At 35.4% G+C, this 16,429-nt stretch overlaps 1 protein-coding gene and 1 long non-coding RNA gene across 3 annotated transcripts in view; one reads left to right on the top strand and one right to left on the bottom strand.

Moving 5' to 3' along the window:
• LOC124308806 (protein doublesex-like) overlaps positions 1–2,936 on the bottom strand; it is an 82,998-nt gene extending 80,062 nt beyond the window's left edge. Inside the window, exon 1 of one of the 2 annotated variants that reach the window (XM_046771912.1) lies at positions 2,713–2,936. The gene's annotated coding sequence lies outside the window, so the exon portion shown is untranslated. The other variant, XM_046771913.1, reaches the window with a different exon arrangement.
• The window catches only part of LOC124308812 (uncharacterized), a 52,064-nt gene that overhangs the window by 17,629 nt on the left and 18,006 nt on the right, over positions 1–16,429 (top strand). The gene's annotated exons all lie outside the window — the stretch shown is intronic.

The raw sequence follows: 16,429 nt of genomic DNA, 5'->3' as shown, positions 1-16,429 counted from the left end.
AAAAAAAAAAAAAAAGGTTTGAAAATTTTTTTTTTCAATTATCATCATTGGATCGCGTTTTAGACACGAGGATGAACAAAACAACTCGTTATGATATCTCTTTGAACAGATGTTTCTCGGCCTATATTGCAATGAGCATTTATGTTCGTTCTTATGTCAAAAATGCAATCCGGTAATAATAATTATCTCTTCCATTTTTCCTGTTCATGTTTTGAAGTTGTAAAATCTCCATCTTTCTGTAGGTGTCAAAAACTTTGTTGTACGTTATCAGATTTTAAAAAGTGGTTGTTTTTCACCAGTATTTAAATTATACTTCAGATACGCCAGGTCGAAAAATTTTTAAAAAATTGCGATTTCGTTTTTCGCCATGTGCTTTAATATATAAAAAAAAAATACAAAGCCAATCTGAGACGTCGAGGTAGAATCTTGCTCGAGACGTCACGGAATGCTCCATACATACAAGCACGTAGAGGAGACGTAATACGTCCCCCGCTATAGGTATGCAAATTATAAGAAATATATACTGTGCATTGTGTCGAAGAGTTGTAAAACTGCAGCAGAGTTTTGTACAGTATGTATGTCTGTACATGTATATTGTATATTACGTATGTGTAAATAATAATAACGAAGCTGCTGCTGCTGCAAAGAAGAAGAAGAAGAAACGTGGTGGTAACATAATGCGATGCATTTGGTTAAATTAAACTAATAACCAATCAATTATGCCGGTTACACATAATGTACGTGCATAGGTCTATGTGTAGGTGTGTGTATAATACGTTCTTCGCGCTTTATGTTCCTCACGCCGCCACTTTTGCCCTCACCTCGTCGTCATCCTCATCCTCATCCTCATCCCGCCGTTTGAGGAGCACGAAGAGGTGCGTGAGAATATGTTTCATTCTATAATACTTGAGAGGCTATAACCATCGCCGATGATGACCGGCTCTTTTCATTATATTGATACAGAGCAATACGTGTACATAATAACGCGGTATGTAATACCTATAATGTATATCTGCCGCCGTTCCTTTTCTCTCGTTCTCTGCTTCTCTCCCTCCTTTTTTAAATCGTATAACAAATGTATACATACGTGTGTTGTTACATAAACGATGTAAATATATTATAAATATTTTAAAACTGAATAATGAATAACGAACAATGATAATATGATAATGGTATAAATAGTAGTTTCAATAAACGCGTATTACTTCAAGCGTGCAGTAATAATATACGTATGTATATCCTTTTTTTTTTTTTGATTCATCCTTCCATAATGCTACTGTAACTGCCATGCTCCGACACCATTATTATATAGTTATGGGACCCGCGGCTCAAACGGAATTTATTGAAACGACTAAACTCTGCCAAAGGATACGCCGTGAAATTTCGATCTCTTTTGTACAATATCGATCTATTGTAATGTATATAACGATCGTAACGTCGATAATATCGGGAATATACAACAACGATCGAATAAGGTGACTTTAATCGCATTCACGATCTTTCCGAGGAACGTAATACGCTGATAACGGTAATAATCAAGTGGGTACAACGGGTATTGAAAGTGAGCGGTTTTGAAACGAAACAGTTTTTTTTTTTTTTTTTTTTTATCTTACGTTGTGTTTCCCCTCAGAGTTTATTGTACGCTGAATCGATGCAGAGAACAAATGTTTCGCTGAAATATTTCTTTTTTTTTTTTACTGTCAGTTCAAAACTTTTATACAAGGATTGGAAAGAAAGAATTGACAAGAGTACGAAAGCCCGATACGAATCAATTATTTTTTTTTGCAATTTAACCGTAGGATCAATTATCACATTTTTCTCGTCTTGGATCAAGATCGATCTGTTGATTTTAAAAGATTTCAACCAATAGGAATAAAAAAAAAAAAGAAAAGAAGACAAGAAAATTGCAGTTTAGTTAACATCTATCGAGTAATCGGTGTTCTGCAAATAAATTTTTCTTGCCTGCTTTTCATATTTCCGAAAAAGTAGAAAGTCTTTATCTTCTTCTTGTTATCCTAATACACGTACGATGATTCATAAATCATGCATTCGCCACTTTTGTCATCATGTATCCTATAATTTGCGAAAAAGTTCAGATAAAATATTATATATATATCCTTATCTCTTTTTATTCTCACAGAATAATAATTTAATTTCGACGATGACGAGAACAAAAAAAAAAGCATAACTTGTAACTGATGCTCGAATTTTCGAAACTATAATTGCTCGTTTCCGCGAATTTTTTTTTTCTTGTTCATCGGGTACAAAAAAAAAAAATCGCAAATCTCTTTTTTCCATTTTCCTCAATTTCCCAGTAATGGAGCATTTATACAATTATTTCATCGAAGAACGTGCCATTCTCTAAATTTAACCTAATCTGTAATAAAATCAAAGTGAAACAGATTTTTTTTTTTTTATCGTCTACAAATCACCGACCATTAGCACAACATACAATATGCGCATGGATATGTAGTATGTATATATATATTCCACACACACATACACACACGTATATGAGGATATTAAATGTATATAATATGTTTGCTGCCCCGAGGCCCGTTTTCTCACTGAATTGTTTCTCTATCGCTTCAATCCACGTGACGTTGCGAGCGCTGAAGAGTCGGTTGAAATCGAAACTGCTGCACTAGACACACACAATCCGCCACGATTCTTAGCGCGTGCGCGAATGCGAGCGAAGTACACTGTACTTACCATACGAGTAACCACGTGGACGTAGAACACCGCGCTGAAAGACTTGAACTATGTTAATGCGTACGTACCTATCGTACATAAGATATATGAAGACGAAGCGGCGCAGCGCGTCAAGTTGCGCGTGTAGTTTGCACTTTGTGTCAAATAGTTTCCCGATTAGTTCGGTATTTCTGCGCAAACTCGTCCAGACCGTTTAGATGCAGACTGCACATGGTTACACCGCGCACTGCACTGTGCTCTCCGCTGCACTAAAGCGCTCGCCGTGATCTTCCGCGATGCTCGCGGGAAAAGGAGAGAGTAAAAGAGAGCGAGAGAAAGAGAGAGAGAGCGTGCGTGCGCTTATGCGACCGCTTAACACCGCTCGGGCATGGCAGCGAGCGCAGTTTGCGCAAAGTAACGCCGCGCTGCGCGCGAGCGAAACGAGGAGCGCTGTACGAGCGCGCGCTCAGCGCAACCAGTATGCGGTCTCTGTAGGTACCTACTCTGTGTTTAGCGGTGCACGATGCCTACACGGGCATTAATTCAAGCGCACGGAAGCAAAATTGCGCGCGATACGGTGCAGCGGTGCTCATTCGAAGCTCGGGAATAAAGGGGAACACAGAAGCGCGATGCCGATGCGCTTGCGTTTGTACTTTACGCGTCGGCGCACCCAACTCTCTTCTCTCTTTCTCTCTCTCTCTCTCTCTCTCTCTCTTTCTCGCTCTCGCGCGCTCTTTAGCGCCGAGTGCAAAATGCTACAACGTATGCAATGCAATGCCAATCGACGCAAGACACGCAGAGGGTCTTCCTCCTCCTCCGTTTTCTTCTTCTTCTTCTTCTTCTTCTTCTTCTTCTTCTTCTTCTTCTTCTTCACCTTCGACGCGTAGGCCGCGGGGCTGAAGAGCCAAGATTCGAAACAACCGGCGCGCAACAGTGTTGTTGCCTGTTTGGAGAGATTGCGCAGAGGCCACTTTTGAGCGCTTAATACCCTCCCTTCTCCTTTGCCGCCGTTGCGCGACAAGCTTCTCTTCTCTCTTTCCCTCTCTCTCTCTCTCTCTTTCTGTATCTGCTAACGTTTCGCTTGGCAACAATAACGTCGTCTGCGCTATCGCTTTATCACTTGCAAATGTGTTCGCGTATTTTTGTCTTTGCTTATATGTGCGAGAACCGTTTGTAGGTAGACGTATGCGAGCGCATTTTGACATAACCGTAACCGATTCGCGATGCACCTATTTGATAATTCTCTTTACCGCGACACTGTAGTTAGGACACATACGCAAAATTTGCAGGCGTATTTACTGTACTCTGTTTAACATTGTACGCGTGTGGAGAGTATTATTAGACAAGGTTCAATTGCTTGTATTTTGTGCTCGAAAAGAGATGAAAGAAAAACGAAGTGTGAGAGAGAGAGAGGAGAGCTAGAAATACAGCGAACAGACGTGCCAAATTACGATTACACGCACAGATGTGCATACATGTACTTTTTATAGACTTGAACTTCGATCACAAAGCGAGCTAGTTGTTGCGATAAATTTTTCATTTTCTATCTTATTATTATTACACAAGCAAATACTGAGCGAAACTGTAGTTTTTGGCATTAAAATTATTATTAAAACCTTCTGGTATGATTCAAATTGCCTGAAAATTATATTTACGAATTTTCATATCATTCATTAACATGTAATGGAAGTGGTTAAAATTTAATCACCAGTTTAGCTTTGTAAAGAAATTTCTTCATGCTATTACTGTATTATACGAGAATTACTCGAAACGGGGTCAAAATTCATGAAAAGAGAGCGAAAGAAAAGAAAAAATGATACATGTATAAAAAAAAAAAAAAATGTTCAAGGCTACCGGAAAATTTCGAACAGTTTCGTAAGATATTATATACCTATACTAGGTGTGTATATTTGACTAATAAAAATTCTTAAAAATTGCCTTGCATATTGAAAGAGACATCTAATTGACCCATCTTGTCTGTCTTCCCATTTTATTCAAGCTAATATTAGTATAGTGATTATGTACATATCGGCATTTATGATACCTATATGACACATTCCGACTGACGCGATAAAGTGCAATTAAGATTACTATAATTTTCTCTCTCACTCTCTCTCTCTCTTCAACGGATGGTAAATACGCCTTACACAACGCATACTTTTCGCGATACAGTGTATGTATCGTAATAATTATATGTGTAAAAAAACGTACATCATGCGACATGAGTATCTATATAATACGACATACCTGCAGGACGGTAGTAATGTTTGTAATATAATTTGTTTGCGATCGCGAGAACGACATTGAAGAGTCGCGGTGTACGATGCAAAAAATTTGACTTTGTCAGCGAATCGCCCCCCACCCCCATCGCTCCTCCATCACCCCTCATATCTCTCTCTCTCTCTCTCTCTCTCTCTCTCTCTCTCTCTCTCTCTCTCTCTCTCTCTCTCTTCGTCTTGGACGCCATACGGAGACCGCGTGCAGATTCCGCGACGGCCGATTCGCGATTGCAAGGGCGAGAGGGAGGGAGGTGGAACGAATACTTACACGTAAGCGTAAGTACTTTGACGTACTTAGTATCTGACGTGCGTCTAGCCACTCGAGATGCTGAGCCAAGTTGCAATTAAAGTGCGGATGTACCTTGCCACGCGTGCAATGATAAAAGCAGGCCGCCTGAACGCGTGGCAACCGGAATTGCACGCCGGATGCAGCGGTTGCCGCTATCCCGGTTTGCGGTTCGACGATGTAATTGTTTTATACGTTATATGTTGTAGATTGATAATGTTATACTTTGTGCTGTAATTGTTTAGGCAATTAACGCGTATCGATTGATTGCGCCGAGTCTAGATATTGCACGTTGTATTGAAATCTGATTGTGCAGACGTTTGACGAAGCTTCGTTATTTTTTATCTATTCAATTTAACTTTGGCTATTATTTTTTTCTTTGCGTTCACTCGTCGAGGTGATTAGGGTCTTTGATATCGCGTATTATTTTTTTTTTCTTGTCGGGACTGGAGAATTCTTGACTAGGAAATCCCGGGAATTATCGAATTTTTGAGAATTTCTGATAGTCTTGAAAAATCATAAAACTGTTAATTGAGTGGAAAATAAATTTGATCTTGTTAATAATGATCGACATTTATCATCTATTCAGTCTTCCTGTATCTTCTTATAAAATTTTTAATTTGTTTCACTTTTATGAAAAAGTAGGTACTTTGAATATACGTATCTTAGTTTCCTTCCTCCATTTGAGGGATGAGTTTAAACTGTATTTTTCGAGATGTCTCATATTTATTTTTATTCTTTCTCTTCTCGACTATTTTTTTTTTTTCTCAGTGTGTGCGATAAAAGTCGAAATTTGAATATCAATAAGAGCAACAATAATAATAATAATTCGTATCACACCTTCTCCGCAACTGTTGCTTGGATTTTCCACAAAGTCGTTAATTCGCGTGTTCACGTCTATAAATAATTATGGCGAAACGCTAGGATTGTAATAATTATTAAACGTTCCACTTGCAAGATTATCCTCTCACTCGTGCGCGGAACTCTCGAATGCAACAGGCTGATTCCACATCGAATACGGAACACCTCGATTTGCATTCAAGTCCCCTTCCTGTTACACACTCGCGATGGATAAATCCGGCGCCATTGTTGAATTTCAAATTTTCGCAGGATTTTCAACAATTTATTTTTTTGGTCAAAGACCTAAGCGGTTATTTCAAAATTTTCTCCCTAAATTATTGGGATCAAACAAATTCCAAAATTAAAATCCCTCGGAACAGTGAACGAAGTAATTCCATACAAAACGATTTGCTCAATTTGTCAGTCAAACTTGTAAAAAAAGAAGAACAAAAAACACCTTCTGAATGTCGTGGATTTTTTCAAACGTACCTGTTGCAGAAGATTTATTCTAAGAGTGGAAGAAAAATAAAATTGTTCTTTACTAGGGTGAAAAAGTGTAGTGTAGGAAATTCCGATTTTGATAATGTCTTTGTTTGAAACCCATAATTCTGACAAACTTCAGGAGATACGATGATTTTTTTTATTTTACTGAAATTGCAAAATATGTAACCTCGTTGTTAGTTCAAGACTCGTAACAAGCATATAAATAAATAATTGCAATATTACATGAAACTTTAATGACTTGGGTGTCCAAGTGTCTGAAAAGTGTTAATGCGCCTACAAAAAGTGCAAAAATATATTAGAAACGTGAGAAAAGGAACGTTACCGAGACTAAACAGATGCGACGTATACGTCCCACTGCCCCTCAAAGGGTTAAAAAAAATGCCGAGCCAGATTGTACGTACCAACTGACAATGAAACGTACCACTGGAAATGAACGGCTCCGATTCTGCAGAACAAGGATAGATTTAAAACGCGTTGCTCGGGCCGTGCAGGTAGAATTGTAACTCCGTTCCACTGATCCATTGGCCCACTCCAAGTCGTCCAAGGCATACCTGAACCAGCGGTAGCTTACAACTCGAGCCACTCCGACCGGTTCACCGCCTTTTCAAACTTCTCTCGCCGCGGCTTCGATGCACGTAGGGTACGTACTGCAAGAATTGCACGCCGATGCAATTAAACGCGCATCTTCTGCAACCTGCCGCTGTTGCATCGAATGCCGCCCTCCTGCGGTCTTTGGAAGAGCGAGACCGAGGGATCGTGGTGTCGACGTGTCATTCGAAATGATTTCTTTTTTTTGTTTATCTATCATTGTCAGAGAAAATTCGCAGTCTTGAGAAATCATTCGGGATTACAGAAATCTCTTTTTCATCTTTTAAAGTAATTGTATTTTATCTTGGAAATGGTTTATAAGTGATATTGTATGTCAAGTTACCATTTTCGTAATCAGCGTTGTATAAAATTTCTGTAATCGCGAAATATGTGATCGTGGTGTGTAAATTTTTTCTCCCCGTTGAAACGATCCTGGAACGAAACATTGCGAGTCGATCCAAGGTTTCGGTCGATGAACAGTGTAAGGTTAAAATTAACATCGATCCGAATAACCGTACGATGATCTATACGCGATTATTTCACTAAGATAGATCCTTCGGTCTGTGTACCGTACATCGATCCTCTTTCGTTCTCACTCCATCCTGCAGCCGGTATTTTATATGATATATACATACGTGGAAGAAGATTTCAACAGGTATTATTTGTTATAGTCGTGTCGTTGTAGACGACGTGAGCTGCGAACGGAATTGGTGAAATTTGTTTCTCATCATGGTAAAGCGATTATTGATTTATCGAAGATTTAGATGATTTTGGGAAAAAGCATCTACGTCATACCGTGAATTGTATCCTTGATCCACATGTAAGACGTACAAACAGTGAGAGAGATAGAGAGAGAGGGAGAGAGCATCAACCCGGTGCAGCAGAAGCGAATAAATAAGGTTCGGAATGCTGTAAGCGAGGTTTTTCGTACACTTGCAGAAGCTGCTTACCTGTACCAACCGCAGGTATACATACAGCTGAAGTAATGCACGGTCAGCAGCAGACTTTGAAAGTTTCGTAAGATGCATTATGCTATATACTATACTATACCTATATATAATACATATGTGGTACACATTACTGTCTACGTACCATGATGCAGGGTGTGCAACACACTTTTCCAGTGCATTTCAATGCACACGTGCCGTCGTATAATTTGTTTAAATGTGCATTCTTCGAATAAGAAGAGAGAGAGAGAGAGAGAGACAGAAATTAGTAAACGATACGAAGAGCGACAAATTTTTCTTCTTCTCATTTTAATGGGATTGCATAGGATATTTGGGTTGCTTTTTTATTTTGAATTTCAAGAATGGAAAACTATGCTTTCTAAATTTTCAAAATTGAATCAAATACTACAATATAAATGAAAAAAAAAAAACAACAAAATATCGTTTCAAATCATTGAATTTAAATTCGAACAGAGACACGATTGTTTTTCAGGAAATCGATTTAGATTCGATTTCAATTTATCAGGTGCTTGAGAATCTCTTGAGAAACGAAACCTCTATGATCATACGATTGGTCAAAGTGTTGATAAGAAGAAAAATTTCTACTCGAGTAAACTCAGTTTAGAAGAAATCTAAATGCTTGTTGGTTCTTCCAACACTTAGAGTTTGAAGACTGATAAATCCTTGTGACAATATTTGTTATTTTTTCCCCCCTAAAAATATGATCTATCGATTTGTAAGCGGTGCAATGATTTCGTTGTAAAAATGTCCTGTAATCGCAACGATCTTCACGAATTGTCGAGGATCAATGATCAGCTGAGAAACTCGAGGCCTAAACGGCGGCGGCTGAAATCTTTCTAACATCTTCCACGTGTATGTATGTATAGCGATTATACATATGAATGCCCGTTAAGTTATTTCGTGCCGGCGTTGAATTTTAAACGCGTTATACGCAAATCAGCATATATTCAGATATGCATCGGCGAGGTTTGGTTTAAGAATTAAACGATCAAAAGCTGAATTGTTTCTTATCTCGCAACCGAGTCCCGTGACATTGTGTACTAGCGTACAACAAAAAAAAAAAAGAAAAAGAAGATGAAAAAAGGAAACAAGAGAGAAAGAAAAGAAGAAATAGAAAAATAGATAAATAACAGACTAACTTCTCTTATGTGTTCTACCGGATAGCGATCAGAATTTCAAAAAACTCGGGGAACCGTCGTCAGCCATGAGATACAGCTGAACCCGCGGCATCGGGCATAAACGGTATTCAAATTCAACTCCAGCCTCGAATATACATATACATTCATGCACACTGACTGGATCCGCATTTAGATTCCAAAACCGCTTTAGGTGAGAGAGAGAGAGAGAGAGATGGAGATAAGAGGAATAAAAAAAAAAAAGAAAAGAAAAGAAGAAACCGAATACATATTCTACAGATTTTTTTTCTCCATACAATGTTTCGCACATCTTATATATTTTATCACACATTTTGAATCTTTGTATTGAATATACGAAGATATTTTTTCAATTCAATTATTTGTAAAGTATTTAATCCTTTATTGTTTCGGTTTTATAAATTTGTCATTCATTTATTCAATCCATTCATTTATATAAATTTTGAACTTGCATTATTATTGAAAAAGATTTGTTGTTATAGATTTTTGAGAATGAGGTTTCCATAGGTTTTACTCATCTTCTATGTCGTTTAAGAAAATGATGTTTTCATTTGCAGACACAATCAGTGGGTGAAAAAAATTTGTTCATAGATTTTTACTTTGAAAACAGTGAATTTCTGAATGTTTTCTATTCTTAAGTCACGCAGTAAGTAGAAACGAGACGGTATTCATATACGTTATTTTAAAAAAAATCCAAGATCCTCGAAATTCGAAGTGGACGAGATAAATATCATAGGCTTCGTTCTTACCTACCGCGTTCTTGAAACCGACGAACACTGCGAATGATCGACGGCAGAGCTTCCGAACCCGAGAAATGACGAACCGTGAATAGCTTGCTCGTTAATCCGTAAGCGGCGCCACCGTCTGAGGACATCGTCGAGCTTCAGCGCTCTATAATTTGGGGATTCAAAATTGGCAGGGCGAACTTTTTCCGCTTGTAATATTTATAATACGATAAAAAATTTCCGCGGGGAATTCAAAGAGGCGTTAAAAACGAGTTCACTGATCAATTTATTTTTTTTTAACCAATGTGTGTCATGTCCGCATTACGCTGCACGGTGTAATGATTCACTTCTATAAGATCAGAGGGTGATTTAATATTAACGCTATAGAATTCCTCAGGGTTTTTTTTTTCCAGAGACTGAAAACGTCATCGTTTTGAAAATAAAAAGAGTCTCAAATGAGGTGAAACCTGAGTATTACGAATTAAATTAGGTTTTTGTTTGTTTTCGGAACAAATTTGCGGGATTTTGGAAATTGTAAGCTTTTTTTTGTTCTTCCGGAATCGAGACTCTCATTTAGTGTAATCGAAGTATTTCGGAACAAGATTACCTCTAACGCAGCTATGGAGTGCGGAGAAAAGTGATAGAAAAAGAGAAAATCGTTTGGGAATTTTCGGTTAATAAAAAATTTCACCCCTACCGTATGCAGGCTTTGAAAGGGTTGAAAATGTGTTTTCGGAATTGAATTATCGGGGTAATGAACCGAGCTGCTTAAGCAAGTCCTAACGTGTGCAAAATTAGATATCGTTTGATGGGGGAAACTACACACCCTCCAAAGTTTAACCCCCTATCTAGCCGTAAGGATCTCCGCTCTCGAGTCGAGTAAGCATTTTCAACCATTTTTTTTTTTTTGTTTGCCTTCTTTTTTCTCGCTAACCCGCGTATCGACGATAAACAAGCCCTAATATTTTATACACAGCGCATTTTGCCACGAGTAGGGTTTTCTGGTCGAGATTTCTCGAAGCTAGAATTACTCTGGACTTACTCAAGACGAGGAAAAATGTGTCGAGAAATCGAGAAATCGCGTCTTGATCGTACGCAACAGTAGATACTGTGTGTAACTTTGATTCAAGGATTGCTTTTACAAAGATCCTTCAGGTACTTGCTATTTGTTTAATTGAAAGACTCCGTGATTAATATTCTTACTAGCCTTAGGAAGGAAGCTGTGATACATGTATGCAAAGTACCTACTTTTTCATAAACACGACCAATTAAATGTTTTACAGGAAGATACTCAAAGTTTAATTTAGCTAGTTTTGTTAGGGAAATGTGAAAGTATTGAAAATTTGAATTTAAACAAGACTGAATAGATCATAAATGTTGATGATTATTAAGAAGCTTAAATATATTTTGTATTGAATTCACAGTTTTATGATTGTTTTTTTTTTAATAGTTATTTATAATTCGTCAAATTTTACGTACCTCACTTTTGTATCCCGTTCTTCTGCCTTTCCCTTTCTCTTTTTCGCTTTCTCGTTTACGCAGCTGTCGAATTATGGAATGAATAAAAAAAAAAAAAAATAATAATGTAAACCAACGTTGAGCATCGTGAAAAATAAAAATCGAGAGAACATTTCGAACATACGGTAATAAAAGGTGCAGGATAGGAGATATTTCGGCAAAGTAAATAACGACAAATCATCGAATGAATAAATTTCAACGACGAATGAGAATTCGAATAAGCATTGATTTTTCAATCGTCGTTTCGTTTTTTCGTTTCGTTCGTTTGCGGTTTTTTTTTTTTTTGTAATTTTTTTCTTTTATTTATTTTTTATTAAGTTTATTTTATATATCGACAACAACACGTCATACATTAGAAAACAGAAGGTGTTTTTTTTATTTTTATAATATTTTTTTTTTGTTTTTTGTTTTTTTTTTGTGTATTTTTTTTCACTTATTTTGTTTGAAGCAAACTCGAATGAAAAGTTTTGTTTGTTTACTCATCTTTTTTTTTTCTTCCTCGCTTTGTGTTTTTTTTTTTTGTTTTTGTTTCATTTCGTTTCACGCTTTTCTTTTTCTTTGTTTTGTTTGTTCTTTTGTTGTTTTTCTGCTGTTGTTGTTCGGTTTCGTTTATAATTTAATTTTTCTTCGTGGAACAAACCGAGAGACATTTTTTTTTAACACATATATATATATATATATATGTGTATGCGAGAGCGTATATGTGCAGTCGCGCGCATCTATGGAGTCGTATATGTATACAATTATGCAATGTATCATGTGTAATGCATGTATATATATATATGCTTAGATGCATGGACATGTTCGCGAAGCGTGCTTTTTACAAGGTTCACACAATAATACCATAATAATTCATAATAATGTTAGACAATTAATATATTTATAATATATAAAATACACGCGGAACATGTTTATGCAATTACGCATGTTATAATTCATAATACACAGATTTTTGTATCTCAGTATTTTTTTTGTGGTTGGGAGGGGGGGGGGGGGGATTTTTAGTCCCTTTAAATTTTACGAGCAAATTTTTTCGTGATCGTATTTTCTTCCGAATGGTTTTTTGTGTGCGCGTATATGTGTGTGTATGTGTGTGTGTTCAATGAGGTCGTGTGCGGGTGTTACATATTTATAATAAAGTAGCAATATATAGTACTTGCAGATTGTAATAATAATGCGTGTTTTTTTTTTTTTTCTCGCGAATCAGAATGGTTGTTTTTTTTTTGTTTTGTTTTTTTTTTTTTCTTCTTCATCGCCAATTCTTATATCTTGTCCATTCTCGATCTACAATATAATTGTTATTTTGTTTCACATAATTCATTATAACACATCGTGATAATACAATATTATGTTTCCTGCTGCATAAGATAGTGTTACAATAATGTGTGTCGTATATATATTATACGTTATACAATGATAATAATAATAATAACAAATTGTCTGTAGGTTATTATGATAATAATAATAACATTATTATAAGTTATGATTTCACAGAGAAATAAGATGAGGAAAAACAAATTAATGGTTTTCCGCTTTGCGAACGCGAATGTTTTTTTTTTTTTTGACTCTTGTTTCGTATCAATCGCATTACAATTTGTTTTAACCTCATTTCAATTATGCATTCATTATCTTCGTTTATCACTATTATAGGTAATAATAATAATAATGTATATTAATAAGTATGTAAGACAAGTATAGGGTTTCATTATTTTCTTTCTTACTATTCTTGTTTCTTATTTCTTTTTGTTTTTCCATCCCCATCGTCATCTTTCATTCTTCTCCTTTGCATTCTCTTTCTATTCTGTTAATCCTTAATCAACTCATTTGCCTGCGTTTGTTTTATCTGCCTTCTTGTTCTCAATTTTGCAATTTTTAATTTAATTATTATTATTTGTTTATTCAATTTTGTTTTTCTTTATGTTTCTCAGTTGTTCCTTGTCGTCCGGTCTGTTTATTTATACAACAACAAACTTGATAATCTGCGGCTGGCAAATCGAATATATTTCGTGTGTGTGTGTGTGTGTGCGTGCTTTCTCGTGTAGGCAAAAATTTTTTTTCCAACCAACTACGTACATATGTCAAGAAAACGTCAAATTTGCAACGTTAATGAAAATCAAAAACGAAGAACAAGATCGAAAATAAAAAAGTAAATTGAATGAGAAAAAAAAAAAAAATGCTCAACAAAGAATATTTGGATAGTCGAAGGAAGAAATTTTCTAAACGAAATAAAAAACTTTTTTTTTTTTAAGTAATCAACTACCGGGATGTTTAAAAAGTTTAGAAAAAAAACGAACGAGTGCGTATTTTTGCGTACGTGCGTGTGTGTTTAATGTTTGCGTGATGTGGTTACGGTACGTTTAGGGGACAGTCGTCGGTGTGTATTATTTATTTATTTAAATATCGAAATATTCTCCCTCTTCCGCCGCGCTAAGGTCTTGCCGGTGAATTGTTTTTTTTTTTTTTTTTTTTGTTTTTCTTTCTCGTTTTTTTCTAAGGGGTGGTTGGGGGGGGGGGGTGGGGGATACAATCGAAATGGACACGGTATCGTTCTTGGACGGAAGCCGAAATAAGCGTCCCGGAGTCTCTCCTCTTATTATTGGAATTTATGTACAAAATTTTACAACCTACTCATCGCGCAGTTCCATCGACATATAATTTATTACTTTATTTCTTTTCTTTTCTCCTTTTGTTTCAATTATTATTATCATTATTATTATTAATTTTATCCTCCCCCCGTAAGTAATTAGTATTATCGTCGTAGAGTTAGTATTATTATTATTATTATTACTATTATTATTATTATTATTTCTCTCTCTCTCTCTTTCTCTCACGTTCTTCATTAAATTTATTTAATCAATTAATTAACCTTTGTTTATATAAACTTATTTTTCTTTTTGTTTCTCCCGTGAATTTAGTTAATTTTTTTTTGTTTCGTTTTGTTTTTGTTTTTTTTTTTCCTCTTTCATTTGTAATATATATATATATATGCATATATAGTGTGTATAGACGAAATAGGACCTAGAAGTTATTAAAATTTTTCATTCTTCACTTTGTTCTTTTTTTTCTCTTATACTTTTGTACACTATATACTAACGACACCTAAACATTTAATTTCCACTCACGTTTTTCCCTCGATTAAATTTTCACACGTACGTATATATATATATATATATATATATATATATAATCACGTATCGCTATTATATGATCAGTAGGTAATAGTTTATTTTTAGTAATTAATGAAAATTTTGCCGTACAATGGTTATTATTTATTGTTTATTATCATTATTAGTGTTATTATTATTATTGTTATTTATTATTTATTATTGATCAATTATTATTATTATATCGTGGGTGAAATTTTCATCTTTTATTTTTTCGTTTTTTTTCCATTTTTTTTTTTTTTATTTGCAGTAGTAGGAGTAGTTTTAGTATTAGTAGTAATAGCAGTAGCAGTAGCAGTAGTAGCGGTAGTAGTAGTGGTGGATTTATTTTTTTTACCCTCTCCCTCTCTCCCTTCTCTTTTTCACTCCCTCATTCCTCTCTCGAATCCATACCGTTCTTGATCTGCAACAATGTTCTCATTCGGTTTTGATACCGACGATTCCACATCTCGATTAAAATTTTTTCATATCACTGCCACTCCTGCTGCTGGCTGCTGCTTCTGCTTCTGCTTCTGCTTTCTGCTTTCTGCTTTCTGCTTCGTCATATTCTTTATTTATTTATAGAAATATGCTTACAAAAATATAATTTCGCGAGACTCGCGGAAGCGATTCGCGAATCGTCGCAGAACGACACCCGGTTATTTATTATACACGAAATTTCCGAAAAGCGCACGTTTTTTTTTAAACCCCCGTAATGACTTATTTTCGAAACCGTTCGCGCGTCGCGGACGCGTTAATATATATTTTTACGTTACTTTTTTTTGCGTTTTTTTCTTTTTTTTTTCTACCACCACTTTTTCCAAAATTTTGTTTCAATCGTTCGATATTATTCTTCACCTTAATCTCCCTCTCCTTGACTATAACAATAATAATCGTAATAATTATAGTATCTATTTATTAATCACGGCAAGACCTTTGCGGGGAAATTTAATTTTGATCACCATAAAATTTATTTATTCTTAGCGTGCCAAAAATGTTTTTTTTTTTTTCAATTTTCTCTTTGTTTTCTGAGTATCCCTATTATTCCCTCCCTCTTTCTCTCCCTTTTTGACTCTCCGTTTATCTCTCATTTTTCTCTTTGGTGTTTCGTAAATTTTATCTAGCCTACGGTAGCAATTTTTTTTACAGTGATACCAAATATAACGAAATATATATATATATATATATTTATATATGTGTATATATATACATATATATTTATTATTATTATTATTATTATTATTATTATTATTATTATTCAATTTAGTTTTCTTTCTTCTTTCTTCTCTCTCTCTCTCTCTCTCTCTCTCTCTCTCTCTCTCTCTCTCTCTCTCTCTCTCTCTCTCTCTCTCGCTCTCTCTCTCTTTCATCACTCACACCGCGACAACCCCTGCACGATAATTTAGATTTAGGATTAAAAAATTTTTTCGTTTAATCAATTTAGCGTGTGCGAATTCCAAATATACATATATATATATATAATTTTTTTTTTCTTCCTCTACTTCTCTCTCTCTTTCTCTTTTTCTCTTAATCTCTTATATGCCAAATACATATATGTCTCAAAATTGTGTACAACTGATAATTTTATTATATTATTCGCATCATCATCGTTATCGTAGTTTTCGTCATCACCATCGTCATTACATTATATTATCGTCATGTACAATATATATAATAATAATAATAATTATGTAATCCTCCCCCTATCCCCCCCCATTCCTCTCTTCCTTCTC

The sequence above is a fragment of the Neodiprion virginianus genome, chromosome 7, assembly GCF_021901495.1.
Source record: "Neodiprion virginianus isolate iyNeoVirg1 chromosome 7, iyNeoVirg1.1, whole genome shotgun sequence".
Taxonomy (NCBI): domain Eukaryota; kingdom Metazoa; phylum Arthropoda; class Insecta; order Hymenoptera; family Diprionidae; genus Neodiprion; species Neodiprion virginianus.
This window is presented reverse-complemented; position numbering and strand designations above follow the sequence as displayed.